Source organism: Nicotiana sylvestris, chromosome 4, assembly GCF_000393655.2.
Source record: "Nicotiana sylvestris chromosome 4, ASM39365v2, whole genome shotgun sequence".
Classification (NCBI taxonomy): Eukaryota; Viridiplantae; Streptophyta; class Magnoliopsida; order Solanales; family Solanaceae; genus Nicotiana; species Nicotiana sylvestris.
This window is the reverse complement of record NC_091060.1, coordinates 104858233-104885974: the sequence shown is the minus strand read 5'-3', so window position 1 is coordinate 104885974 and position 27742 is coordinate 104858233. Positions and strand designations below refer to the sequence as shown.

At 38.5% G+C, this 27742-nt stretch overlaps 1 long non-coding RNA gene across 2 annotated transcripts; it reads right to left on the bottom strand.

Annotated features, from left to right (window-relative positions):
* Positions 1-895: 895 nt before the first annotated feature.
* LOC138889038 (uncharacterized) lies at positions 896-9081 on the bottom strand. 2 transcript variants are annotated; one of them, XR_011406596.1, is made up of 2 exons: positions 8771-9081; positions 896-1210 (listed from the first exon to the last, which is right to left on the bottom strand). It is a non-coding gene; the product is annotated as an uncharacterized lncRNA (long non-coding RNA). The 2 variants fall into 2 exon arrangements; XR_011406597.1 differs by lacking the exon at positions 8771-9081 and adding an exon at positions 1975-2313.
* Between the last annotated feature and the right edge of the window lie 18661 nt (positions 9082-27742).

Below are 27742 nucleotides of genomic sequence, written 5' to 3'. Positions count from 1 at the left end.
AACTTCAGACTAAAAAGGGTTGTGCATTGATGGTGGCTAGCTTCTAAAAATATTTCAGGTTGTGGCTAAATTTTAAGTACAGTACACACATGTAGAAATTCAAAAATAGTCAGATTTACAACTGGTCGTTCAAAAATAGTCTAGTTTCAAAAGTAATCGAAATTTAGCCACTTTTCATGTAAAGAAAAATCTGAGCGAAAACACTGTTCAAAACCTGAAAAATACGTCAGTGTATTATACTGGAGTTCCAGGATAAGTATGCTGGAACTCCAGCATAATATGATGGAGTTCCAACATAAGTACACTAGAACTCCAGCATAATATACTGGAGTTCCAGCAAGTATAATTGTCCAGTATAATATACTGGAGTTTGGAGCATCGATGCTCTAGTCTCCAATATATTATACTTGAGTCAACAAAGTATACTAGTCCAGCATAATATGCTGGAGTTCATACAGAGGTGCACCGAACTCCAGTATATTATGTTGGACTGGTCTCTGTTACAGCAAAATAGTAGCTATTTTTCATTGACTTCGTAAATGTTGGCTATTTTTGAATGACCAGTCCGAAAACTGGCTATACCGTGCTATTTTTACCAGAAAAACTGGTAAAACATAACACAGATTTTTTTCCACCGATCACAGAATATCGATTAGCTTTACGTGGTAATGTATACTCCTTCCGGTCCACAATAAGTGACCATTTTACTTTTGGCACATCCATTAAGGAAATACAACTTTTAAAAAAAAAAGATGTATTCACTAAATTAACCTTAATTAATTGCTAACTTGACTCATTGGAATATGTAAATAAGGGCAACAACAACAACAACAACTATGTGTCATGACCCAAACCGATGGGCCGCGATGGGCACCCGGTACCTTACTCAACCGAGTACCAACGTAACGTATCTTTCTTATTACATTATCATATACACATGATATACGGGCCTAATAGGCCAACATAATTCTTTATAAACTCAAAACATAGGCCGACAAGGCCGTACAATCTTTTATGTATACGACATATATCTACAAGCCTTTAAGAATACATAAATGTCATAAAGGTCGGGACAGAGTCCCACCATACTAAACAATACACGTCTAAATCATACTAACCAAACGAGCAACTCTGAAGCAAATGGCGTGCACCAACATCTTCCACTGAGCTGATAGCCTACTTGGAGGGCTCTCGACCTGTCTATCGGGACCTGCGGGCATGAAACGCAGCGTCCCCAGGCAAAAGGGACGTCAGTACGAATAATGTACCGAGTATGTAAGGCATATAAATAAGTACATAAGAGACATGGAAGAAATATAGAGTACATGACTCAACCTGTAAGTCTGAATAACTTTGTATGCGTATGAATGTCATGTCGTGCGTAGGTACATGTTTCATAACATCATCAGCCTCTAAGGGCATCCCATCATATCATATCGGCCACTGTGGGCAAAATCATCATCGTATACAACTTGATCAGGCGGTGGTGCGTATATAATGCCATAACCTTTCCCATATCCCATATACATATATATACATACATATATACACGTATATAACGTCGTTTGAAACATATTTCAGCCACTGTGGGCAACATTATCATTATATACCAGCTGATCGAGTGGTGGTGCGTATATAACGCCGTAACCTTTTTCCCGTATCGCATATAAATATAATATACATATATACGCGTATATAACGCCATCTGGTCATGGGTCAATGCACATGTATAAATGGATGAAATGCATGAAAAATACGTTATAATCTTAATATGCCTTCCGGATAACCTTTTTCAACTGTATATTATTCTGAGACCCGTGAACAGGAAATAATAATATTTTTTACGGGGAATCAAGAATATAGACACCCCTAATAACTCTATGAATAGAGTAATTTATGGAAACTGTGTATTTGCTCGTTTCTTCAATATAATTTGGACCATGCCAAAAGAAAGAAGGGATGACCTTAACATACCTGAGTAGAAAAAACTCCGTATAATATTCTTGGCGAAGATTACACCATACTCTTTTAGAATCACAAAACTTGGACGGAATTGCTTCAAAGTTCTTGGTTTTGAAATGGAACATTTTCTGCTTCTGAAATTGAAACCTTGCTTTGTTTCGAAATGAAAATGCTTTTGCTTTAATCGTTCTTGGCAGATTTGTGTTGGGCTTTAAAGAACTCCCAAGAAGCAATTTCAATTGGAATGAAATGCCACCACTTACGTTCTTGGCTAGTCAAAGGCAGATTGGTTTTTGCCTTTTTACAAAGAATTCTCTATCTTATCCAAAGTCTTGTAAGAATTAATTTATGGTATAAAAGCCATCTGGCAAGGTGACTTTAAGAGTCATCTTTTGCCTATTGTGGCTTTATGACACGTGAAATGGTGGGTGAAGATTATTAATCTTTACCCACTTATTAGTTAACTGAGTAATGTCCCGTTATCCGGTAATTAATTAATTACCCGCATAATTGAGAATTATTCCCACTTACTTGAAATATTACTCACTTTTCACATACCTTATATGCCTTACTATTATGGTCATGTGGTACATTGTATGGTACTAGTCCATAAATACAGAGTATTTTAGCTTGAGCCGTATTTTATCCCAAAATACCAAATTTCAACGAAATTCATTTTCTTAGACTTGCTCCCCCTTTCACCTTCATGAAGTTACTAATCACTTGTGAAATAGCATAATCCTTATAATCCTCAAATAATCTTTTCCTTGGACTGATGTCAATTACCTTACGATAAATTCAACGTAAAATACTATAGGGTGCAACATCGTCGTAACTTATTATTGCGAAGTGTAACATCACTGTAATGTAATACTACAGGGTACAACACTTTCGTAACTTAATAATGCAGGACGTAATATCAATCGTAACATATTACTGTAGAGCATAACATCGTCGTTAATACTGCGGAACGTAATATTGACGTAATATTACAGGGCGTAACATCACTCCCCTCTTTGGAACATTCGTCCTCGAATGTTGACTGATGCTCTTATCATTTTTGTAACTTATAGTTCTTGTGAATACCTTAATACTCTTCTTTCCATTTAAGTAGTTGCTCTGTGAATAAATCCAAAGTCTAGGATATTCCCCCCTTTAGTCTTTTTGCTCATATCATGACCTGTGGTCGAAATCTTCCTAATCTTGCAACTTCTGTTACCTCCTATCATGCAGCATGTATGACCCTGGCTTTGTAGGTGCACTTATGCGATTCATCTTTCCTTCTTCCTTTTATCTTTTAGTCAATCTCTAGGCTTTACTTTGTATATACAAGGCTTAATAGGATGCCTCTCTAGGCCTCTATAGGTATACTGAAGTCCTTTGCTCGATACTTTGTAGAACTTGCGAATATGGCCATATCTTATTTCATAGATCTGGTTACCCATTCACAGGACTTTACTGCATTTACATGGGTTATACTATACCATAAAGTTTTCTTCAATCTACCTTTACCAATGTATGCTTACCAAGTTCCCAGTTACTTTTGTTGCCTACCCTTTAGGTATAAATCTCAGTCCTTCAATGCTCCTTCATTACCGTGCGTCTTAAGAATCATGGCCTAATCTCATGTCATACTTTGTAACTTATATCTGACCATTGTTGATTCGCCTCAATGTTGATCTATAATCCTTTACTTGAAGACTTGAAACTTCTTACGTAATACATTAACGCTAGGGCTTACGTTGTATTGAGGAATATTTGAAGTGATTTCCATAATCATATTTCATAGTGTCTCAATGTGATTCACCTTATGGGGTATCTTAATTTCTTGCCGTCAGCGAAATCTTTTTCTCCTTCTCTTCTTCTATTTTTTTTTCAAATCATTATTCAAATGAAGGCCCAAACTTCATCCTTTATCTGTGACAATTATACCTTCATTTTATTACTGGGTCAGCATTTCATTCTTTCTAAATGCCATTCATCTTTGACTCCTTTGAGTTTATTCAAGATATACTAAGCTTTGTATAACATAGAGAAACCATATGCTCTTCTTGTTTTCATGGGCTTAATTCTAAGGACTAATCCATTCTCGTCACCTTCTCACTCGCCTTTTCTCGTTCTTACATCCTGTCATAAAACTTTGTCGCTTTACTATACTTTAGCTTGCGGCTTATACATATCTATTTATACTACTTGTAATCTTCCTTCAACTTACTTGAATTTCCTTGTGTTATTTTAGAACATCAAGCGAGACATCACATTGTCTCCAACTTTTCTCTATTCTCTTAACTCGATCTCTCAATACTTAGAAACCATAGGCTAGAAGACATGTCGTCGACGATGTTGCTATCATTATCGGCTATTAGATCCCCGTGTTTATAGCCTTCTATCCGAAGTATGGACTATTCACGATCTTCTACCTTTGAGTATCTCGTACGTTGTTTACCTTTATCTTACTTACCTTAAGATCTCACATCGTATCTTCTCTCTCTTTCGTGACCTCCCTTCCACCTAGGTGTAATTCACGTCCATAACTTGAAGCTCTATTATAATACTTGCACCTCTGGTACATACACAATCTGGTGGGAGCTTCATACTGACTTCTTATGAGGCTGGGACACTTCTAACTGGCTTTATCGTAGAGCCACTATAGAATATGGTTACTACATTATTTCTCTTGTACCTTTTATAGTAAGAGTGATTCTGCAAGGTTCTCAATCACGATTTCTGTAATTTTCAGGGTCTAATAATCAAATTTCTGATTTACTTCGTTGATGTATCTCTTTAGTTTCCTCCTTTTTCTGATCAGCCTTTGTGTAGGCTTAAGCTACTTCCCGATATGCGATTCATGGTATTAGTTATTACTTTAGCCTTTCATGGATGCTACGAAATATCCATGATAAAATCTTCTGACAATTCAATCCTTTGTCTATGATCTGGGCTCAATTCTTTCTTTTAACTTATATCGGAATCTTCTACGACCGTATGATTGTCAACATACATGTTGCTGCATGGATAATATTCCGAAATCTTAAGTGTGTTCATCACATAACTAACTCTGGATCATTGATCAATAATTCCTTTCGTTCTATCTCATTTTTCTTTAAACGTAGGCAATTACTTTTCCTGGTCTTTCTGTCCCCTTGTTGCGTCCATACTTAGCTTATCATAGTGTCTACACTTGCCATAGTTTTCATACAACTCATATGATCTCGAATATTACTTTTAATTCTTACTTCCCATTCATTAGCCACGATAGGTGCCATTCCTTTGGAATGCTTACAATGTTGTTATGAGATTGTTGTTACACGACCATTTCCTCTTTAGGTCGTTGTGCTTAGGTTGAAGCCTTCTTTCTTGTCTCCTCAGCTAGTCCTTAGTTGTAGCACTTAGGGAGAACCCTTGATCCTCATAAAGCTGTGAGCTTATTACGGACCTTTTGATGTCCTTCCTTGCCTATAATTGTTTGTGGTTGCTTACTTCCATGACCTTATGCTTGTATGGTTGCTTCTAAACTGATATTTTGACTGCCTTCCCAGTGGAACTTTCTTTTATCCCCGTAACACTCATACGGTACCTTTAACTACCCCGACTCTTGTTTGAATATATCTCAAGTATTATAATGATATTCTTTGAGGCTGAATTCTCCATGTTGGGTTCTACTATGTTTATCTTACACGATCCGACGACTTGTCTATAACCACCTGTTTAGCCATAACTGGGATCTTTCTGACCAATTACTAATTACTTGTTGGCCCCATTCTCATATCAATATTCCTCGTAATCTTTCTTGGGTTATTTTCTTTTTCTTAACTTATGTCTCACACTGACTCCTTATTTATTAATAACAGCTCGGGCAGGAACCTTTACTTCCTCTTCTTGATGTCGTGCTTGCACAATATTCTTGAATCGTAGCGTATCTGTAAGATTTGGATAAGTGACATCTCATTCCTCTTTCATTTATCGCATTCTTCCTTTACAATTCCATAGTCACTAGAACCACTTAATTCTAACTTAATGCCACATCACTCCATATTCCCCATTTAAGGGTGTACTAAGAGTTGAAGCCACGAGGATTTACCTATAGATGTTTTACCTCTTCATCTTTGGCGTTGTTTCACAACATCAATGATCCTTACTCGCCTTGCAGTAATCCTTTTATACCAAGGATGACAAATTCCCTTACTTGCGAGGGTGACACTTAATGTAACTGGTACATACAGTCCCTTAAGCTTAACTTTTCTAATATTGCTTGTTTTAGGGAAGTGTCTTCCTAGATGACCATTCTCTGAATTTCTCATGTATCTTCTTCTGTTGTTCGTCCTATTATTGCCGGAATGCGATATGAAATTCTCATGATGCTGACTGTTATCAAATCACTCAGCACCAAATTTATATTTAGTTTATCTTGTTTACCAGCCCATACTGATTTCTATTATTCTGGGATTTAATTCTCTCTTCTGGTAATCACATTAGAGTCACGAACTTATTCCCTGAGATGAGGATATGGCTTTATGGCATATACTCTTTTGTTGTCCTACGGCCTGTCACCTCACGTCTCTTCATTCACTTGACTGGACTCTGTAATACTGTCATTTCTTCTTCTTCTTCTTCTTCTTCTTCTTCTTCTTCTTCTTCTTCTTTTTCCTACCGTCGTTATCCATGTATCACACCTATCCATAATGCTTTGTTATCTCTCTTCTCATTACTCTGCTAATATTTCTGCATATCCCTTTTCTTGTGAAAACTTCAACACGCCATTCTTTCGCTTTTAGCTCTCCTTAATTCATTCCTCGGCTCTTTCAATTGCCTAACCTTCTTTCTTTACTGGGAGCGGGAGCCATACTAAGGTAATATTTATTCCTTCAAGGCTTCCAGTGCTCATATCTAGCTTTAATATTTTAGGGTGCACCGTCTAGGTGTCTCACGAGGAGATCTACTAGCACGCTTGCAATATCCTTTGGAAATGTCAACTAACACAAACAATCCATTCACCATTTTGGTTTACTCTAACCCCAGCCAGGTCCTGATGTTCCGTCCTTTTCTTAAACTACATATGTTAGCCCCCATAGGGCATAACTGAGATGGGTACGACCAATTGTACATATCTCTGTTACTGTTGAGGGTAACTCTTAAGCTTATATTTTTCTGCCGGAACTATAATACCGATAATCTTCATTAACTGGGTGCCTCGTACCCTTCTTCACCTTGCTTCTTTTACATCTTAAAAGCATTGTATTTTACTATAAATGTGGATAGATATTCTTGCCTTAAGGTCCCTTATCAAGAGGCTTACACCTTTTAGTACACCCATGATTTGCTAAAGACCTCACATTTACTTATCATAAGCAAAATGCAAAATTGAGTTCCTCTAAATCAATAATTCCACAGCTATATCTCTTATCGATCGTCTTTCTGAATGTAGGCATCGTCTCATTACGAATAGAAGTTCGGGACTTGAATTCTTATAAGTGAGCTCTACCACATGATCTAGAGTAAGAAGGAAGAGTGACAGTCCTAAATGCTCTTGTAGCCTCCTGCCTATAAGTGTGGTGCACGACACATCCATAAACAAGACTCTACTAGACACAGCTTGTAGACTCCCTAGGATAGAACTGCTCTGATACCACTTTTGTCACAAACCAAACCGATGGGCCGCGATGGGCACCCTGTACCTTACTCAACTAAGTACCAACATAACGTATCTTTCTTATTACATCATCATATACATATGACATACGGTCCTAATAAGCCAACATGATTCTTTATAAACTCAAAACATAGGCCGACAAGTCCGTACAATCTTTTATGTACACGACATATATCTACAAGCCTCTAAGAATACATAAATGTCATAAAGGTCGGGACAGAGTCCCGCCATACCAAACAATACATGTCTAAATCATACTAACCAAACGAACAACTCCGAAGCAAATGGAGCGTACCAACATCTTCCGCTGAGCTAATAGCCTACTTGGAGGGCTCTCGACCTGTCTATCGGGACTTGCGGGCATGAAACGCAGCGTCCCCAGGCAAAAGGGACATCAGTACGAATAATGTACCGAGTATGTAAGGCACATAAATAAGTACATAAGAGACATGAAAGAAATATAGAGTACATGACTCAACCTGTAAATCTGAATAACTTTGTAAATCATAAATTGCTTTTAGTGTCTTGCATATGTGTATGAATGTCATGTCGTGCATAGGTACATGTTTCATAACATCATCAGCCTTTGAGGGCATCCCATCATATCATATCGGCCACTGTGGGCAAAATCATCATCTTATACCAGCTGATCAGGTGGTGGTGCGTATATAATGCCATAACCTTTCTCATATCTCATATACATATATATACATACATACATATATACGCGTATATAATGCCGTTTGAATCATATTTCAACCACTGCGGGCAACATCATCATCATATACCAGCTGATCAGGTGGTGGTGCGTATATAACGCCATAACCTTTTTCCTGTATCCCATATGAATAATATATATATATATATATATATATATATATAACGTCATCTGGTCATGAGTCAATACACATGTATAAATGGATGAAATGCATGAAAAATACGTAATAATCTTAATATTCCTTTCGGATAACCTTTTTCAACGGTGTATTATTCTGAGACCCATGAACAGGAAATAATAATATTTTTCACGGGGAATCAAGAATATAGACACCCTTAATAACTCTACGAATAGAGTAATTTATGGAAACTATGTATTTGCTCGTTTCTTCAATATAATTTGGACCATGCCAAAAGAAAGAAGGGATGACCTTAACATACCTGAATATGGAAAACTCCGTATAATATTCCTGGTGAAGATTACACCGTACTCTTTTAGAACCACAAAACTTGAACGAAATTGCTTCAAAGTTCTTGGTTTTGAAATGGAACGTTTTCTGCTTCTGAAATTGAAACATTGCTTTGTTTCGAAATGAAAATGTTTCAGCTTTAATCGTTCTTGGCAGATTTGTGTTGGGCTTTAAAGAACTCCCAAGAAGCAATTTCAATTGAAATGAAATGCCTCCACTTACGTTCTTGGCTAGTCAAAGACAGATTGGTTTTTGCCTTTGTATTACAAAGAATTCTCTATCTTATCCAAAGTCTTGTAAAACTTAATTCATGGTATAAAAGCCATATGGCAAGGTGACTTTAAGAGTCATCTTTTGCCTATTATGGCTTTATGCCACGTGAAATGGTGGGTGAAGATTATTAATCTTTATCCACTTATTAGTTAACTGGATAATGTTCCGTTATCCGGTAATTAATTAGTTACCCGTATAATTGAGAATTATTCATACTTATTTGAAATATTATTCACTTTTCACATACTTTATACGTCTTATTATTATGGTCATGTGATACCTTGTATGATACTAGTCCATAAATACCGAGTATTTTAGCTTGAGCCGTATTTTATCCCAAAATACCAAATTTCAACGAAATTCATTTTCTTAGACTTGCTCCCCCTTTCACCTTCATGAAGTTACTAATCACTTGTGAAATAGCATAATTCTTATAATCCCCAAATAATTTTTTCCTTGGACTGATGTCAATTACCTTACGATAAATTCAACGCAAAATACTGTAGGGTGCAACATCGTTGAACTTATTATTGCGAAGCGTAACATCACCGTAATGTAATACTACATGGTACAACACTGTCGTAACTTAATACTGTAGGACGTAACATCAATCGTAACATATTACTGCAGAGCATAACATTGTCGTAATATAATACTGCGGAACGTATTATTAACGTAATATTGCGGGGCGTAACATTATGTAAGGGCAAATTTTGAAAAAAATAAAATTAATTTCTTATTGATTATATCATATATATATATATATAAATGGACACTTATTTTGGACCAAAATAAAAAGGTAAAATAATCGCTAAGTGTGGACGAAGGGAGCAGAACGTAAATGAGAAAAACTATTAGTCTTTTCATTAAAACGACTGACATTATTTTTCTTTTCCAGTAACCTGCTGATATCAAGGTCTTAATAACACTGAGAAGAACTGGATACACTTTGTTACACGTGGCTTCTTATATGACTACGAAAGTTGCTGAAATTATGCTCAAGAGGATGCACGAAAGAAACTCTCTCTCTCTCTCACACTCTTTCAAATAATTTTAAAAAGGTGGGAAAAGGTTAAATATTTTAAGTAATCCTATTAGGATTTGCACGTCAAAAGTGTAAGGTTGGGTTCTTCTAATGAAAAGATAAAAAGGGTTATCATATGCTCCTTGCCGCCCATGTGTAGGTATGAAAAAATAAATAAAGAAACGATGACAATAGAATTTGCTTCACAAACTGAGCATATAATGATGACAATGATTCTTAACTACCTCCTTGGTTTCAGATTACATTAAAAAATGTACAAAAAGAAAAAGGAAAAGAGAAGATACAGATTCTTTTGAGATGTGTAAGACTAATAATAACATTATATAGAATTATATATGATTTTTGTAATGAAGAGATGATAGAATTTCATTCAAAGTTGACTTAGGGAGTAAAAGGACTTCCATTTGCTATCTCTAAATCTAATTTCACAGCCAAAAAAGAGTATCCAATTCCAAGCTATACTTATCTTTGTGGATTACGCGATAGAAGAGAATCATGTAATGGATTTGACTAGAAGATGTATATTCGTGGGGATTACGTAATATATTGTGTTTGGTTAATATTAGCAGAAAGCCTGAAAGTGGTTTGATTGATAATCCTTTACATATATGTTTAATTAGCCATTAGTTTAACTAGAACATATGTTGAAGGGCATAGTATATATAAATATTTGCAAATTTGAAATAATGACTTGAAGTATTGACTGGCCTTCGACAACTCTCTCATAAAAAGGAGTTGTGGATTTTTTATTTTTTTTTTATTTTTTTTTTATTTTTTTGAAGTTGAGTCATTATATCACTTGTTAAAATATGCCCTTCGCTCAAATTTTTAACTTTCTCTTATTCTTTAAGAGCTCTTTCAACTTATATAACTCTCGAACGAAAAGTTTATTAAGGAACACGTTAATCTAAACACATTAGATTTAGTGCGTAAATCGTAAATCGTAAAACGAGAACTTACCTGTTTTTGTAGCGGAAGCGGAAGGGACGGATGAACCGCGGTTGAAATTACTGGTCAGCGGTGGTTGTCACATTGTATTGGATCAACCTCTAAGCCACAATATTCTGTATTTTAGAAGTACATCGTATGTGTACTTATATAGGGATAGCTAGGATTACAGTAATTACTAAAATTACTATATTTAGCCCTAGTAGGCCCTAAGAGATAAGTGGACTTTATTTCCTACAGTTTCTATGCAGTAATGATACTAATATAAGCTCATGACATGCTTCAACTCATTATACTGACTCTATAGTGAAGAATGGAATTTGGTGCATTTCTAAGAGAAGCTTCTTAAAAGTAAAAATTTAGAATTATCCTCCCTAATCATCCTTTTAAAGTTCCTTTTTAGGCTGGAGGAATCCAGAATAAAAGAAAAGAGAAGGGTTTAACGATATCGAATCTTGCACTTTTAAAATGTAAATTAACAGTTGATCCACTAAACCAATTTTCAAATTTTCGCTAATAATTATTTTCTTGCCCGACTAAGTTCACTTTTAACTAACATATATTTTGTTGTTGAGTTCTATATCACAGTCCAAAGCTTCACCTAAATTGCACTTTTATCAGAATAGTGAAGCCAATACTTTCTTTAGTGGATAACACATAACGAAGCTATAATGCCAGACAATTACTAATTATGAAAATTAAAAAGTGTTCTCTCCATCAAATTTCTCATATTTGATTCGATTGTATAGAAATTTCATCTATCTAAATCACGAACTACTAACTTTCAACAAACTTTTGATTAATGATGATCTTTTTTGACCCAAAAGGGTTGTGAGCCTCAAGTTCAATGAATAATCATTAATTCTTGTTCAAATTCAAAACATGCCAATCGATTTTCTAGTTGTACATATTTTAGTGGAGTAGTTTTCTAATGATTGTAAATGATCCATTTGGTTCGGTCACTAAGCCAACACCAATTAACTAGTCTGTAAATGCATTGCTGACTGTAACTATAGTATTTTAAACTTATTTATTATATGCACTCCATCAAAAACTTCCACAAGTTCATTTATATATTTATAAAATTAAGTGAGGTCAAGGCCTTCTCAAAACACAAGATCAGTAAGAAGTGTGTGTTGGACCGAAATACCAAAGTGGATAATTGACTCATTTCTTCCTGGAAAGTTAACGTCAAATAGCACGGGCTAGCCAGTTTTCGGACTGGTCATTCAAAAATAGCCAATATTTACCAAGTCATTGAAAAATAGTCACTATTTTGCTGCAACAAATATCGGTCCAGCATAATATATTGAAGTTCGGTGCACCTGCGTATGAACTTCCAACATATTATGCTGCACCGGTATACTTTGCTGGCTCCAGTATAATATACTGGAGTTCCAACATACTTTGCTGGAAATCCAGTATAATATACTGGAGTTCCAGCAAAGTATACTGCAACTTCCAGTATATTATACTGGAGTTCCAGTATATTATGTTGGAGTATTTTCAGGATTTTGAACAATGTTTTCGTTCAAATTTATCTTTACATAAAAAGTGGCTAAATTTCGATGACTTTTGAAACTGTAGCTATTTTTGAATAACCACTTGTAAATCTGGCTATTTTTGAATTTCTCCCAAAGTTAACTTGTGAAACCTATTTTCTTCCTTCACCTTGCTTCATTTTATTATTATTATTATTATTATTATTATTATTATTATTATTATTATTATTATTATTAATAGTTTGTACAATTTTTATTTTTTCACTATAATTTATTGCCTGTAACTAAGTGATTCCAATTATTGCTGTAAGTTTACTCACCACATTCGATGAAAGACATATCGGTGTATTCAATCGATTTTGATTTTTCAATGACGATAAACAAATCGACCTTTTCCATTAATTTTTGGAGGTACATTACATACTCATTTTCATTAGTGAGACTCCATCTCTTTTGATATCTCCTATCTTACTGAATTTTGGAAGTTAAATCATTTCACGGGTCTTGTGAAGTGAAAAACTATGAAGAGAAATTCACATGAATATAATTTCGAAAGGGCATGTTAGTGTTTGTGTACAAAATAAATTATATTATTATTATTATTATTATTATTATTATTATTATTATTATTATTTTTCTCTATTAAATTCAACTAAAAATTAATTTAATTGTTCTAGTAGAAGAGGTACTAATAAGCCAATAATCTTTTAAAATTTAAAACTAAAACGGAGATATAATTTTATTGTTGTCATTTTCTCTCGGGGAAGATTTTAAATAATGTGAACAAGCTCTGTTGGTCTAAGGATCAAGATTGTTGTGGCTGGTCCAGACTCTAGATACCAAAGGTGACCCATTGATCTTTATAGTCTTCAAGCAAGTTCATCTGAATATTCCCGAAGATGGGGCAGCATGACCTATAAAAGTGGTGCGATGCTCTACGTTTCGGCTAACTTTAATTCATGCGTCAAGTTCATTGATAAGCCTGGGTTGTGAAATCGAGTGGTCAAACAGAGACGAAAGCTGGTCATAGTGATCCGAGATCCGTGTTAAAGGGCTCTAGCTCCATAGATCAAAGGCGCACCGAGAAAAAGCAAGAAAATATTATGTTCTTCCCGTCTTAGGAGCAACTAGAGGTGTTCATGGTTCGTTTGGATTGGTTTTTCCCTAAAAAGAAACCACACCGAATAAGTCGGTTCTTCAAATATTGGAACAAAAACCAAATCAATTACGTTGGTTTTTTATCGATTCGGTTTGTGTTGATTTTTCGGTTTTTGTCGGTTTTTCGATTTTTTTCTTAAATATGAGACATACACTACCAAACACATATTCCGGCGATTACATTTTCAATTTAACACTATCAAACCAATTTCTCTTTGAGAAATCTATCATTTACCAAGATATATTGATGATAATTAAATCAAATAGTGATGAATAATTTAAGTACCCAATTAAAAATTGATTGTTTTTAACGTGAAATAAATTCTTGTACTTAGCAAAAGAAAACTACCAATCAAACTAGAATGTAAAGACAAAGAATCAGATTATTATAATAAAAAATTAAAGAACTAGACTAAAAATACATACATACATACATATATATATATATATATATATATATATATATATATATATATATATATATGTGTGTGTGTGTGTGTATGTAATAATAAATTTAAATAACTATTCTACACTCGGTTTGGTTCGATTTTTTTGGTTATTTTTTAATTAAAACCAAAACCAAACCAAATCTAAAAAGTATCGATTTTTTTGATCGGTTCTCGATTTGGTTCGGGTTTTCGGGTTATTATGAATACCCCTAAGAGCACACAAAAGAAGATTAGTATTATTGACCGAATGATAAAGTACTAACACCTTCCTTATATGGGATCCACGCACGGACTAATGCGGCAGAAAACTAGCATTTGATCGACATATTTTGCTCTTCAATTTGCATTGCAAAATGTTATATGCCTAAATCTTAGCGGTAAATCTCATAGTTCGCAACCATTTTGCCAGCATTGTGAACTAGGAACTTCACACTGAATCATCTACCTGACCTATTAGACTCTCAGTACTGATAGTTGATTTCTCCAGAGGCGAACCCAGGATTCTGCGGTCGGGGGCACCATGACACTATAAATTTATAATTATTCATAATGATTAGTACGAGGACTTATACTAATATCTAATTATTTTTTAAGATATTTATAAGTATATATACAGTTGTTGCCGAAGTTTTTGGGTACCGGTGATCCCTCAACTTAACATGTGCGTCAGCCTCTGGATCGCCCTAACGAAATATCATGCCCTAATCGAGCTAGTTAAGCTCAATTTGCATGTCTAACTCAGCTTAGGACTCAAATTTAGGTGTTAACCAGGATACATAAGCATCCAACGAGCCCATGTTATTTACAAATAATTTAATACTCCTATTATTACAACGAAATGGGACAATGATGAGACAATTGCTAGGTCCAAATTCGACCACACATTTTGACTATTCCCAAGATGGGGTTGGGTTTTTGTTTGTTATCGACATATTGATTTGATAATCATGCTATACCAAAGGTTGTGAGTTCGAGTCTTCCCAAGAGCAAGGTGGGAAGTTCTTGGAGGGAAGGATGCCGGGGGTTTATTTGGAAACAGTCTCTCTACCCTAAGGTAGGGGTAAGGTCTGCGTACACACTACCCTCCCCAGACCCCACTAAGTGGGATTATACTGGGTTGTTGTTGTTGTTGTTGCTAAGGGATTGGGGAAAAGATATCCTAGGGAGTGTAACCTTACCTTCAGTGGAGTTGACAATTCTCGCATATAATGATGACAAAAGACAACACATGGCTGTTTAATTCCAACAATCTTCGAAAGAAAAAGAAAAAAACGTTCTTGAAATTAAGAAGATGAAAGGAAAAAAGAAAAGTTACTTTGGTGGATTCTCCAACTAGATGTAAAATAAAAGCTCTTATATATTATTGAGATGTAATTTAACTCTAATTTCTGACAAATGAATAACGTCCTTTTTTAGGTGTCTCTTTCCTATAGGTGTAATTTTTATTTTTATTTTTGTATTCGTCATCTCTTTCGCAGTATTTCTTTTAAGAAAAACTATTGGGTGAAAGGAATCCCGTAACTTCAATACTTACAAGATGTCACTCTTATGAGACCGATAGAGAACGTCACAAAATCAATAATAAGCTTGACTTTGAATTTGAGTTGCCCAAAATTGGGGAAAGAGAAAACTATAGTATAGTTTTATCAGCTTAGGACAAAACTTTGCTACAATTACCAAAGGAAGACCAAAAAATTCCCAACAACTTAATGGAAATCCAACTTTTATGGAACTTTAGTAGTCCAACTTTTATGGAAATGTACAAAATCAACTATTTAAAGGGATAATTTAAGGGCAGAATACCTAATTACCCCCGAAATTTTGAATAATTTATTGGAAATGCACTTAAACCATGGACGGAAAGAAATACCTAAAATAAATATCTTTACTTCTAAAAAAGAATTACACAGTTGAATCTCCATTATTTTAGCTAAAACATTATAGGTGCCTCTATTCCATAGGTGTAACTTTTTTCTGGATTTATCATCACCAATTTTCTCATTCGTGTTTACATGTAATATTATTTGGTGAAAGGGATCCCATAATTAACTTCAATATATTTATTTATTTCATCCTTATGAACCGAAAGAAAGCATATTGAAAAAGCATGTTGTTTAATACAAACGAGTTTGACTTTGACTTCGAGAGTTTGAGTCGCCCAAAATTGTGGAAAGAAAAAACACCAATTAGTAACGTTTAGAGTAAGGCAAAGCTTTACAACAACAACAAAACAAAGACCGAAAAAATCCCAACAATTGCACACTGAGACTGAGTGATCCAACCTTAATAGAAATGCTACTTTCATGGAACTTAAGCAATCCAACTTTTATGGGAGTGCAAAAACCAATTAATTAAAGAGATAAGTTTAGATAATCCCTCCAGCTTCATTTTTGCAAAGCTTACTTCCCTTGTGATTTATAATATTCCACGTGCGTTACTTATTTTTATTGTTCAAATTAGTTTCAACTTTTTCTATATTATTTCATATTGCCCCTTTTATCCTTATTTATTTGCTTCAACATTTTGTAACACAAATCTCCTAAAAGAAAATAGAGGAGGATGCTATATTATAGCATTTTGACTAATGTTTCAAACCGTTAAAAAATAGAGAAATTTGCAGAAACCACTATTGTTTAGTGGCTATTAACTTCTATAGCTACCATATGCATAATTATTTTCTATAGCTATTATTTAATTGTTACGCGATTGTATTCACTGTATTCGCGCTACATGAATACAGTAGCATAATTCACCTAAAAATAAGGGAGTCCAGTTGTATGACTGTATTCGCGCTACTGTATTCATGAATACAGTAGCAGAATTTGCCTAAGAAATAGGGGAATCCAGCTGTTTAATAATGGAAAGAGAATCAATTAGTGTATATCACTCCTAATTTAACTCAACAAAATCAATTATACATAAATTTTGCTGCTATGCGACTGTATTCGTTGTATTTACGGTACTGTACTCATGATGAATATAGTAGTAGGGAGTCTAGCTATGCGACTGTATTCGCGCTACTGTATTCATGAATATAATAACAGAATTCACCAAAAAATAGTTGAGTCCAACTGTTTAATAACGGAAAGAGGATCTATCCCTCCTAATTTAACTCAACAAAATCAATTCTACATAAATTTCGCTGTTAATGTGTTGTATTTCATGTATTTGCGCGGTTGTATTTAAAAATACACTAAGGTAATAAAGAAATAGGGCGTATACTGCTCTATTCAATTCGACTGTATGCATTGTATTCAATTCACATATATTCATTATTCAATATTATACGTTATATTCAATTCACTGTATTCAATTCGACTGTATTCAAACATCAAAAAAATCATAAAACACAGTGATATTCGACTATATTCAAAAAGTACAAACCTTCAGAATAAATAAATACATGCGAAAACATAATGTATTTATACAAAAATACAATGTATTTATACAGAATACAATGTATTTGTATCATTATATGTGACTAAAATAGCAAAGAAGAGAAGAAAGTTCGCCGGAGATGGCTTTTTCAGGCCAAGCAAAATTCTGTATACATTGTATTAAAACTAAATATGGAGATGAACAAAAATACGGCCCTCAAATCTTCTCCAGCGTAGCCATGGCCAGATTTGTTCGCCTCAGAGGATGAGCCAATAGTGGATGATGACTCCGACGATTTTGATGTCGACGATCAAAATTGGGTGCTTTAATATATATACCTCGTGTAACCCTCTTCGGAGTTGTTGAATCAGCCATTCCAGATGAAATTTGAAGTTTCTTCCTCAAAACCAAACAATGAAAAAAATTAAATAAAAAAAGAATGAAGAGAAAAAGAAGAATGGCAGAGTAATTTGGCGTGAACCGGTCAAAAGTTTTACCAATTAGCACGAACTTTTTGAGCAAAAATATTGAGGATCAATTCTGAGAAATTTGTTCATGCAATCTTGCTGTGAGAGAGAGACCATAGAGAGAGAAAGAAGAAAAATCTTGCTGTAATTTGAGAGAGAACGTGTGTTAACTGAAAGAAAAAGAGAGAAAAATATAAATAGCGCATTTCACGCCTATATAGTAGTGTAACAACAAAATACCTAATTTTTTATAAAATATAAAAGGTAGCTATAGAGAATAATATTTGAAAATAATTTTGATTTATAATAATAGGATGTAATAGTTTGCTATAAGAGATAAAATTTCCTAAAAAATATGACATTTGGTCCTAATATATGCTAGCTAATTAGGCCCATTAGATAGCCTACCCCTAAAGCCTAACGTGTCCGCCAAGAAAAACTATCGTAAGTTCAGCGTTTGCTCATAATATTTTGGGTGAAATTAAAAAATAGTCAGATTTATAAGTGGTAATTGAAAATAGCCACAGTTTCAAAAGTAATCGAAATTTAGCTACTTTTCATGTAAAGATAAATTTAAACGAAAACACTTTTCAAAATCTGAAAAATATTTTAGTAAAATATACTAGAAGTTCATACACGGGTGCTCCAATCTCCAGTATATTATGCTGGAACTTTTTGTGTGTTGGAGTTCCAGCATAATATGCTAGAAGTTCATACACAGGTGCCCCAATATCTAGTATATTATGCTTGAACTTTCCGTATTGCAACAAAATGATGGCTATTTTTTTAATGATTTTGCAAATGCTGGCTATTTTTCAATTATGTATACAGTGAAATCGGAGGGACCGATTCCTCGTCACTAAGGTGCGTTCGGGGAGTCATATTGGTATCTCGAGGCTGCAAGGTTACGATCAAGCTCCCTCCCTCACAACCCAATAAAGATTCCGAGGGTGGGGAGCTCCCGAGGCAAGCAACTAGTATCAGCAAAGTCTAGTATCGTGCCTAGCCGTCCTATCCCCGTGTCTTTATATTTAATGCATTCTTTACTGTATTGCATTGCCCCTTCTATATAAAGAGAATCCACATCACTTTGTAAGGGGCTGTTGTTGCTCCAACTATTTCTACACAAGATCAATAATATCCCCCTCTCTTTCTTCTCTCTAACTTACTCGCTCTTACTCACTCGAGGCCACTCTTAACATTTATTTCGTTCATACTAGTTCTTAATTTATTGCTCAATATTGGCCATTAAGATCCTTATTCAATTATTTTCTAACTGTTATCCCTTTCTCGGTTACCCCCGATAGCTCGAGCTCGAGCCGGATATTGACCCCGAGGTCCCTCATCGACCAGTCCAAAGCCCAGGCAACAAGCCCCTTGGTTTGATTACTATCTCATTTTAGCTTGTATCTCATCGTTGGACTTCATACTCCTAGCATCAACTGCTCTAACAACTAGCATAAAAATAGATCACGTATTTTTAGAGTCTCATTTACAAATTTAATTGTTGTTACCATTTTCACGGTAAACTGTTTGGCGCCCATCGTGGGGCTAAAAATAATAGTGATTATTTTCTTGCTAGTTTCATTACACAAACACAAGTTATCTTTCACGTTTTTCTTGTTCAAGATCTTTGATTTCAGGTCAAAATGTCTGGTTCGGTAAACAGAGTCGAGAACGACAACTTCGAAAACCACGAGGAAAATGGCGTGGCTGTTCCGGCTGTTGGCACGCCACCACAGAATCTCGATAACGTGCCCGGACCGATTCCAACGGATACGGATTCACAGGACACACAACAGGTCGACGAAACCTCACACACCGACAAAAGCATATGACATGACGACCGACAGAAAGCCCAAAAAACCCCAGTCCGGGAAGAACAGGAAGTTAGTCTTCATGTTTTTTTGAAATGTTGCAGGCACAACAGTTGGCCATCGCTCAGTTACAAAGCTATCTGAAGACTCCTAGCACAACAACGCCGGAAACAGCTCTCCCCGCCGAACAGGTACCCGAGAGATCAAGCAATAACGGATCGGTAGCCGACCCTGCCATAGTAAATATGCTTGAGGATCTCACCAAAAGGATCAAATCAGGTGAGAAAATGATAGCAGCCAACGATAAGAAGGTCGAGACGTACAACTCTAGGGTCGACCAAATCCCGGGTGCGCCCTCGGTCCTCAAGGGCGTGAATTCGAAGAAGTTCATACAAAGGTCGTTCCCCGAGAAAGCGGCCATGAAGACCATTTCAAAGAAGTTTAGGATGTCGAAACTCCCTAAGTACAATGGGACACCGACCCTAATAAACACGTTACTGCCTACACCTATGCGGTAAAAAGAAACGATATAAAGAATAACGAGATCAAGTCCGTATTGCTGAAAAATTCGGGGAAACACTCTCGAAGGGGGCCATGATGTGGTATCACAACTTGGATCCTAATTCCATAGATTCATTCGCCATGCTAGCAAACTCCTTCGTAAAGGCACATGCCGGTGCTATCAAGGTAGCGACAAGGAAGTTCGACGTTTTTAAAATCAAGCAAAGAGATAATGAGATGCTGCGGGAATTCATGTCTCGCTTTCAGATGGAACGGATGGATCTACCGGTAGTCTCTGACGACTGGGCAGTGCAGGCCTTCACCCAAGCCCTGAACGAAAGAAGCTCAGTGGCTTCAAAACAGCTAAAACAAAACATGATCGAGTATCTAGATATGACCTGGTCGGACGTCCACAACCGATACCAGTCGAAGATCAGGGTCGAGGCTGACCAGTTGGGAGCCCCTTCGGGCTCAGCATACCCAAGCAGGCTCCTGGCAAAGGAACCGAAACCAAACAAAGAAAGGTATCAACCATACCTCGAGGATAGGAAGAACGCCCCGATGCGCAACCTACCTCGCAATGATCAGAGAGTGGATCGAGGACAAGACCCTCGAGGGCTCATCAACAGAACCAAGTTCGATCGAAACGTAATGCCAAAGGGTGCACCCCGCCTATTGGAGTATAACTTCAACGTCGATGTATCGGACATCGTGTTCGCCATTAGCAAAATCAGGGATGCCAGATAGCCCAGACCTACTCGGATCCTTCTCAAAGGAACTACAACTTGATTTGCGAGTTTCACAACTCGCACGGGCACCAAATCGAGGATTGCAAGCAGCTCCAAGGGGAAGTGGCCCGACTGCTCGATAACTGGCACCTTTGGGAATTTCTCATCAACCGGGTTAAAAACCAGTCCCGAGAAAGAGAAACAGCCAAAAAGAACAACGCAAACGAGCCCCAACATGTCATCCACACGATTTTTTGATGCTCGCCCCAGATATATTCAAATAAAGGACCACACAGCAACCGCCAAACGAACGCCAGGATCCGAAAGTGCCATCGCCACCAAGGTATAATCACCTCTCCCTTATTCTATCTTTTACTTCACGATAACTCTTGCATAGGCCAGCGACCAAGAAAATCAGGACGTCGCTCCGGCTTGAGGACCCTGAGGTTTCAAAGCGTCCGTCACACTCTTTTCCTTTGATCAGTTTTTTTATCTCGAAACGGGTTTGTTGCCGGCAAGGTTTTTAACGAGGCAACGTCCACGCACGTCCTGAGAAGGATTCAATGAGCCTACCGGACTTTTTTTGCAATCAGCGCCGTCCCGGGAAATGACAAACGAGGCTCCAATAGGAAATGATGTACCGGGCCAAACGGTCGAACGAACCGTGTCCGCATGAGCCGGGCTTACGGCAACCCAACGGTTTGTATTCACGCCAAGCAATCAAAGAATATCTTTCACCAAAAGTGTCTCGTGCTCCAAAAGAAAGTTTAGCATGCCCACGGAAGGGATCCCTCCACCAAGTACGTCCCGAAATACTCAGAGATTTAGCGTCAACGATTTGGCACCCACACAACCTCAGGGTCGGAACTCCGAACTCATAAGGCTCCAACTAGGCAATTCCGAGCTTACGAGTAATGGCCTCCGAGCCTAAGCAAACTCGATGACTCAGAGATTGCCATCTATTGCCATTTACTGGAAAACCCGAGGCCGTAAGACCCCGAGCGGGCAGACTCGGTCCAGCCAAATCTATTTTACATAGCATCAAAAATTGTAAGACCTCAATAGGCAAGACAAACTGTAAGACCTCAACAGGCATGACAAACTATAAGACCTCAACAGAAATGACAAACTGTAAGACCTCAACAGGCATGGAAATTTTGTAAGACCTTACTACAGGCATGAAACTCAATTCCGAAGTTTAGGCTATTTGTCGCATTTGTAAGACTCCCGAAAGGTCATACCCTCGATGTAGACGCCTAAACTATTACTCGGTATCAAAAATGGCTCCGGCCAAACATATATGACTATGGTTAAAATGGCTGCACCAGCCAAATTAACGCGACTTGAGGATGCCCGACCGTCGCAAACATAATCGCAGGCCACTACTTCGAATCTACTTCGAAAAGAACCGGTTAAAACAAGCTACCCTCAACAGGCAAACGAGCTTCGACCAAGTCAGCTCCAAATCACAAGGCTTCGAGCTACTCAGCCTACGAGCTAAGAACCTTACGAGGTGCTCGAACATCGCCGCTAACGACTTGAAATCGAGGTTCTTCCTGAACCGACGATGGGTCAAGCAAAATTATTTCAAAAAGACCTTAACGAGAGGAAAACAAAGCCTACAATATGCCCTCGGGCAAAAGCGTAAGAGCCATTGTTGACAGCCAAACGTGCCTCAGGACCGCACACTAAAAGGTCACAACGACCAACAGCATAAGAGCCAATGTCGCCAGCTTGAAAATTGAAAACTTGAGGATTAAAATGAGCTCGAGTCGTAACCCGATTCGGAGACCGGATCCAAAATACTTAACTACACATACCTAAGGGCACATCGTAAGTGCCATTGTCTCCAACTTCACAAGCCTCAGGGCCACATATATAAAAGGTCGCTCCAACCCAAGGCGTAAGAGCTATTATCGCCAGCCCGTGTAGACGTAAAACTCGAGGGTGAATTGAGCTCGAGTTGGAACCCGACCCGGAGACTAAACCCTAAAAATGGTTAATGTGTATACGCCCAAGGGCAAAAAATAAAAGCCGCTATCGCTGGCCTAATCAACATTAGGGCCATATTACAGATTCGGAGATTTCTACCGATCCAAAGGTCGAATCGACCCGATTGAGATCTTGACGAACATGAGTACAGAAGATACAAATTGTGGGGTTCCCCCTATTATTTTTACATACTGGAGTTGAAGCACAATCTTAATCTACGACATATTATGAAAGCTATATACACAAAGAAGAAGGCATGGAATAAACGTTCTCCCCTTCGACAACTACGGCCCGGTGCCCCCTCCTCACCGTCTTCAGCATCGGACAAAGGGAACTTGGAATCATACTCCTCCCCTTTGGCTTGCTCGATCTCCCACGAGAGATCAAAGCCCCTGGCATGAATCTCATCGAGGATTTCCCTCCGGGATCTGCACCTCGCATACTCCTTGCTATTGCTTGCACGAAAAAGGGCCCTCTTCAGCTCAGCTTTAGAAACGGTAGCGCTCCTCGAATTGGCTGCCACTTTCTGTCCCGCCCTAGTATTACTCATCACAACCTCGAACCGGGCATTCACCACTTCGGTTTTTGCCTTCGAAAGCTCGGACAAAAGCCTTGCGATCATTTTCTCCCGAGCAGAATCGTTCGCACGAATGGTTTAGATTTGCGCCTTGAGAGCAGAAACCCTGGCATGAGCCCTCTCTTTGGCCGCAAAATGGGCATTCGTGTGCGCCTGTAGCTCGATGAATTCGTATTTGACTCGGCCAACCTCGCCCTAGAGTTGTCCCATCTCATCCACCTTGTCCTTCAACTGAAACATCAAAACATCAAGACACCAAGATAGAAAGGGAGTGCAAGTTAGCATGAAATACATGGTACCTGTTTCTCCAGACGAATCTCACGGATCCGGTTCCGGTCCACCTCATGCCGTAAGGAAACGAGCTCGCTTTCCTTTGCCACACAAAGAAGCTTGAGGGACTTTTCCCTATTTAGAGCCCCCCACAACGGGGCCTCACAACGAAGCAGCTTGGATTTAAGTATGTCGAAGGCCTATGAAAGAAAGCCAGATAAAGAAAAAGAAGAGGAGAAAAGGAAAAGCATGGGGCCAAAACAACCTTAAAGCAGTAAAAACTCACCATAAGGCCAAAACGCTGAGCCTCGCTGAAGGCCGAAGCAACGTTCGACGGTGTACCACTTCTAGAAGGTCGCCGATCGACCGAATCACTTCTTCTTAACCACCAAGAGGGAGTCGCCTCACTACAAGCCTTTTCACACCCCAGAACGTCTTTCCTTTTATTAACACTCCTTGATCTCGAGGCCAACAATCTTTTATCCTCCCTTGGGGGATACGACCTCACTTCGAAAGGACCCCCGACTCCTGCGAAGGTTAAATCAAATAAACCGGCAAGAAAAACGCCATTTTTTAGGAGGCAAAGCGCCGGACACCTACCATGATGCTTCGCCTCCCATCTCCTTTTGGACAAATCTTGCCACCGGCGCCTACCATAAATTGAGCATGCTGCCAGCTTGAGACCACTCGGCTAAATCAGGGACCTTGCTAGGAGACCAATGAGTTGCTACAAATAAAGAATAGAATCATTATAGAGCCAGCCTCCAGTCGAAACGAAGACTGTTCATATGAGGCACTTACGTGTGAAATTCCATTTCTTAGGAAATGGAAAAAATTCTCCAGGAATGACGTCTGTCGTTCGGACCTGAATGAACCGATTCATCCATTCCCGATCCTTGTCCTCCTCGTTGCCGACTACAGAGGCTCCGATGGACCGACGCTGAAGAGCAATCAAGCCCCGATAGCGCAATGGCCGATACAACCTCACGAGATGGCTGAGAGTAAACTCTATCCCGGCCTTGTCGGCAAAATATCTCATCGCCTGCACTATTCTCCAAAGGGAGGGATGAACCTGCGCTAGTGTTACTTGATATCTCCGACAGAAATCGAGCACGACCCAGTTAGGGGAACCCAGCGCGAAAACATGAGTGTATACACTCAAAAATCCCTCAACATATGTCATAACGCTCTCATCGGGGGAAGGTACTTGCAAAATCACACCTTCCCCCCATCCATAATTTTTTCTGATCATCTCGAGGTTTTTCTCCCCCACTGATGAAATGATCCTCGACCTCAACAGGAAAGACAAACTATAAGACCTCGAGGCAAGGCATTCCGAGCCTCACTCACCTAACGTCAGAGGAGAACCGCTGGCGCCAACCGAATTTGGAACACAGGAGGGACTCCCCTTCACCTGATGATCGGACGTCGACGTAGCAGTCATGGCTACGGCAAAGTAAAAGGGGGAAAATTAAGAATATGAGCAAAATATTTCGAAAATAGGGAAGCGGAAGGACTAGCACAAAGCGCTAGGCTCTGCAGAAGAGACAACCTTTTCAAAACTGCAAATTCGCCATTTGAGAGACGGATGAACAAATATATAGGGGCAAAACAACAACTGCCCACCTACCCAAGAGGGCCAATTAATTCTGGCCGCGTTAACGTCACCCTCTCTTAGGGAAACATACTGGTGGAATTATCCCGACCCCCCTTTCTTTTTATCAGATCATATGAATAAACCCCACATAACTCAGAAAACTATGGGATCTTAGGGAGCCCCACGACGTCACGAGCATCAATCCGAGAGAAGCTGTCGATTTAACCTCGGGACATGGCCAAATTCAGGGTCTCGGTTGATCCGAGAGTAGGCTCCGAAAGGGCAACACCGAGAGGCAAAAGCTAAAACGTGAAAGCAAAGGGGCAAGAAAAAAAAAGGGCTAACAGAATGAAAACCCATTTTTACATTGTCAAAAAAAACATCTTTACACAACCCATTCCCCTGGGGGACGCATACAAGGGGAAAATGAGGGAATACAAAATGACTCGGAGACTACTCCTCATCGGTATTATCTTCGCCCTCATCAGGGGCAACTAAAAGCTCTAGTTCTTCCTCAACTTCATGGGCCTCCTTGAGATCAGCTGACAGGTCGATACCTCTGGCTCCGATTTCTTCTAGGGTCTCTCTCCTCGCCTCCGCCTTAGCATGCTTGATAGCTCGAGTTAGTTTCTGCCCAGCTGCTATTGATATGTCACGAGCTATTCTATGCGTCGTGGCCACATCCTCCTAATAAGTGACAACATTTCATTCGACCTCTAACTTAGCCATAGCCAAAGCAGCAACCTCCCTGCGAGCATCCTTGAGAAGATCTCGGGATGTTGCCAACTCCCCCACCGCTATTTCATTTTGCTCCCTCAGCTCGGATACCTCCGCATTCAGTTGACTAATCAGTGAGCCACTCTGCTCGACCTATGTAAGAAAGGTAAGCCAATATATATATATATATATATGGGAATACGAAATAAAAGTCGGGAACTAGCAAGGCAAAGTACCCGAGCGGCAAGAATGGCCTTCTCCTGGAGCGCCGTTTCCAAAGCGGTCGAAGTTATCGCAGTTCTTTCCCTCCCCGGGCAGAACGAGCCTCCAAATCCCGCAGCTTCGAGGTAACTTCCTTACACCCCTTTTCATGATAAGAAAGCTCCCTGCGGAGCCGAAGGATGGCATGATCGTACATCTCCTTGCACTACGGCATAGCGAAAAAGTTAGAAAGGCGAAGAATGACGTTCGAGGACAAAAGAAATGCATGAGAAATGGATATCACATGTTGCATGAGCTTCTCCGCCGCTTTGACGGCACTGGGAATATCAAGATCGACGCTATCACTAACACCATCAAAGATGTTGGCAATAGAGCCTCTCCCTTGGAGAGGAATCCCCGATGTGGCGCCGATCATCCCTTGAGCATCCCGCAGTTCCCTAGACGAGACCAGGAAGCACGAAAGGAAGTCGTTCAGATCGCCGATTTCTTCAAGTGGCAACCCACATTCCTGAAAGGCTCCGATCCCCGACCCCTCAGGATCAACCGCATTGGTCCCCTGGGCGGAAACTGCATCGAATCCAGTTGCGCGATTTTAAGCTACATCAACATTGTCATACCTCCTTTTTCCGCACCCGGGGACGCAAGAGAGTTTTTTCCAATTAAAGGACAATCGAAACGGGATTGGTTTATTTATTTCAGAGTCGCCACTTGGGAGATTTAGGGTGTCCGAAGTCACCAATTTTAATCCCGAATCGAGGAAAAGAATGACTCCATATTACAGTCTGCATACCAGAAATCCGGATAAGGAATTCTGTTAACCCGGGAGAAGGTGTTAGGCATTCCCGAGTTCCGTGGTTCTAGCACGGTCGCTCAACTGTTATATTCGGCTTGATTATCTGATTTTATACAAATATGAACTTATGTGCAAATTTTATCTTTTAACCGCTTTATTATTATTGTTTTTAAAAGAAATGTGAACATCGCTTAAAACACGTCTTTGGACTGTGTCACATGAAATGCACCCCTAATCCGGAACACATTTTATTTGACGTTTTGGGATTTGGATTTGGGTCGCATGAAATGCACACCCAAGCTTAAGAAAGTAAATTATTAAACACGCGCCTAAAGAGACTATCGCGTTATTATTTTGGGGAGGCCGTGAGATTCGCTAAATGACCCTCATGAATTCTAAGTAATTTTAAACAAGTATTTACTGAGGGCTCCGCAATTTACATTTTTATTCGGCGAGGCTCATCTCATTCTTATTTTTTAAAGGAATTTGCAACGTCGTGGACATGCATC